Source organism: Sinocyclocheilus rhinocerous, unplaced genomic scaffold, assembly GCF_001515625.1.
Source record: "Sinocyclocheilus rhinocerous isolate Xijiao unplaced genomic scaffold, SAMN03320098_v1.1 scaffold430, whole genome shotgun sequence".
Taxonomy (NCBI): domain Eukaryota; kingdom Metazoa; phylum Chordata; class Actinopteri; order Cypriniformes; family Cyprinidae; genus Sinocyclocheilus; species Sinocyclocheilus rhinocerous.
Genome location: NW_015668442.1, coordinates 190,478 through 194,105, shown reverse-complemented (window position 1 = coordinate 194,105; position 3,628 = coordinate 190,478). Strand labels below are relative to the sequence as shown.

Below are 3,628 nucleotides of genomic sequence, written 5' to 3'. Positions count from 1 at the left end.
AAGGGTCAAATCTTCGGAACTACATCTTACATAAGTGTGGCAAACAGTGTTTTTTTCTCAGTTCCCTCATAAACTCATGTGTAAACACAACCACATTATTGCCCAGACCTGCCTCTCCGAGTGCACAGCCTTGCCCTCATCACAACTATAGATTAATCACTACAAATACAGACACACAAGAAATGGTCCTGTCTTGAGGCGTTGGGCGCGTGCCAGCACAGAAGCCAGGTATTAGGGTCAATGGAGAGCCAGTGCCTGTAGGGGTGGGGCAGGGCTTGTTTTTGTGAGTTTGGAAAATTCTGGTCCACCTCTGTATCTGCGGTCTCTGTCCGCCCTTCTTTTCACATGATAGCAAACACATTCAAAAAAGAACAACATTAAGGAGTGGTTGAACTGACAGTTTTGCTGGAATAAGACTTTTTAGACAGGGTGGGCGGCTTAGTAAAATGCACAAAACAACCATCCATAAATAGAATTTCATAAATCGATCAATCAATCTATTTATAATATAAACAATACAAATGTAACTGTTTAAATATCTATTTATCTATCATATAAAAATACATTTTCTATAAAATATTTCAATATACATATTATAAACAATTCAAATATCTATCTATCTATCTATCATGGAAGCCAGTTTCCGCCACTGAATAAAAAATAAAAAAGGTTATTGTGACTTTTTATCTCGCAATTCTGACTTTTTTTCTCACAATTGCGAGTTATAAAGTCAGAATTGCGAGAAATAAAGTCAGAATTGTGTGATATAAACTCGCAATTGCAAGAAATAAAGTCAGAATTGTGTGATATAAACTCGCAATTGCTTGAAAAAAAGCCAGAATTGCGAGTTATAAAGTCCAGTTCTGAGGAGAAAAAAAGACTGATATGTTCTCAGAATTGCGAGTTTATATCTCACAACTCTGACTTAATAACTCGCAATTGCGAGTTTATATCACACAATTCTGACTTCATTTCTCACAATTGCGAATTTGTATCTCACAATTCTGAGAAAATATTGTATAAACAAATCTTACAATGTTTAAATATCTATCTACTGTAAATTATAAAATTTTTACAACTTGATTAAATATCTGTCTATTTGTCGATCTGTTGTATAAATAATATATCTGTCTGTCTGTCTGTCTGTCTGTCGTCAACACATGAATACTGTGGTACATGTTAAGTGTAACACCTGTAGCACCAAAGCCATGAAACTATTCCAAATTTGCTGGAGCACAGCATGACAAATAACAGGAAATCACCTTTCAAATTAGTGGCCTTGCACAATTTATGCCTACACTCTTAAAAATAAAGGTGATTCAAGATGCCATAGAAGAACCTTTTTGTTTATATGGTTCCATTAAGAACCTTTAACATCTGAAGAACCTTTCTGTTTCACAAAAGGTTCTTTGTGGCGAAAGAAGGTTCTTCAGATTATAAAAAGGTAAGAAAGAGATGGTTCTTTAAAGAACCTTTGACAGAATGGTTCGTTATGGAACCAAAAATGGTTCTTCTATGGCATCGCTTGAAGAACCTTTTGAAGCACCTTTATTTTTAAGAGTGTAAATGCGGGAAAACCAAAGGGTTGGACCAAACTAACACCGTGTTCTCCTCCGACCGACAGAATAACAATGCCCCTGCCTGACGCTCATGTTTGCCTCTCTGTTCTTGGCTGTTTGTGTGATCCACATTTGCCCAGAAAAGCAACTCACTCCATCTTTGAAACTTGTGACAGCTCTGCTGGCTTCATCTGGGGTGTAGTTTTGGGATGTTATGTTGCCGAGGACAGTTTTTCCTGTAATAGGAGAAAGAACAGAATGTTATTGTGACGTTCTGTGCATGTTAAGTATATTTCCAAACAGGCCGATACAAGTTCAAATTGATCAACTGTCTACTCGACTGATCCCAGACAAACCACAGCTCATTTACAGTCTACTCATGACAGCTAGAAATTGCTGCATGTCTGACATCTGCATGCATACTGTGACCCAAAGTGCATTCTTGTGATTTCTGCCATTTCTGTTTTAATTGTTTTGAAAATTGAGGAGATCATCATCATTACATAAGGCATGGGTTTGAGCCATTAAAACAAACAGATCAAGCAAAAAAATGAGAAAAATCTTCAAGATCTTTAAGTACATCAAATTAAAGAAATTTATTTCAGTGGTGCTTTAAAGGGATGCATTTAAAGATTTCTCTAAAATCATTTTATTGAAGGAATAGTTCAAAAAATGAATGAAAAATGAAGATTTGCTGGATATGTATTCATCCTCTGGTCATCCAAGATGTAGATGAGTTTGTTTCTTCATGGGAACGGATTTGGAGAAATTTAGCTTTACCAAATTCTAAGCCATTACTTGCTCACCAGTGGATCCTCTGCAGTGAATGGGTGCCATCAGAATTTAAATAGCTGATAAAAACATCACATTAATTCACAACATGAGTCCGTAAATGAAAGATTTCAAAATAAATACTGTACTTCAATTTTTAAGATGCCATCAGCGTGTGTGTGTGTGTCTGTGTGTGATGCACAGGCCCCTAAATTTCTTTAATTATACAAAGCTTCGTTAAAACTGACTATTCATTCAGACAACTCACCAACTAGTATTGTAAAAGATGAAATTGCGTTGTTTGTAAATATTCAATGTAGATAATGGCAGAGCAAAATAGGAGGTCAGAGAGATCTTGCATAATGTTTCTCCAAGACTTCGATTCTATGAAAAGACATGTAGAGGCAATGGCGTCTATAAAAACAAGCCCGGTATGCTTAACACGTGCCAGGCAGAAGACCGACAGAACAGAGCAGAGTACCAAAAACCAGATCCGTGTCAATCTGGATGACCCATGACCGCACTTCCATGTGAATAACGTGCCCTCCGTTTCCGTGTCACGATGACACAAACAGCACTGACTGGAAGTGGGGAAAGTGGGTGGCAGTGTGGTTTTGAAAGGGAGCCCAGATGCCGAGAGAAACATCTTCAGACTTTACACTCTCCTGTGAAACCGTAGACAAGCACGTCACTTCGCGTTTTTGGCAGAAACTGAGGTAAAGGTTACATTTTGCGTCTTAGACCCCGAGGGTGTATAAATATTTGCTGAGCCCATGTCTGGTTGCATAGGGGATTAGGGAAGCCAATCTCTTTGCACGCTTCATTCCAGGACTCACGCCATTGAGACGGGATGCGTCAAGGACGGCGTGCTGCAAAGTTCACAGTTATTGCACAGAGAGCCGCATGCATGACTCTCGCCTGTATGCGGGACGGCTCTTACAAAGTGTGAAGTCACGAACACCCACATGGGATTACCGTGCGAGAGCTGCCCATCATGTCACATCGGACAGGGCAAATGAATCAGACAGGGTGCACATGTGCTCATCAAAAATACCTGCATGCTATGCAGCTCACATTCACAAATCTGCTCACACGGTTCACGAGGGATGGAGAAAAGTGAAATGCAAAAGTGCAGAAGAAAGAAACAAGTTTGGATGTTGGCATGTTTAAATTTTAGACTTTTTTTTCTTTTTATAATATAATATAATATAATATAATATAATATAACCATTTAAACGTTGTCAAGAATTTTTTTGGGGGTCAAGGATGCATAAAATTGATTAAAATATTATTACAAA

General features: G+C 38.1%; 1 long non-coding RNA gene across 1 annotated transcript in view; it reads right to left on the bottom strand.

The window, feature by feature from the left end:
* Window positions 1-251: 251 nt before the first annotated feature.
* Window positions 252-3,628, bottom strand: part of LOC107734032 (uncharacterized) — a 6,899-nt gene continuing 3,522 nt past the window's right edge. Inside the window, exons 3-4 of the long non-coding RNA XR_001639048.1 lie at window positions 1,713-1,795; window positions 252-337 (exon numbers count right to left, since the gene is read on the bottom strand). This is a non-coding gene — a long non-coding RNA (uncharacterized LOC107734032). The remainder of the gene's footprint in view (window positions 338-1,712; window positions 1,796-3,628) is intronic.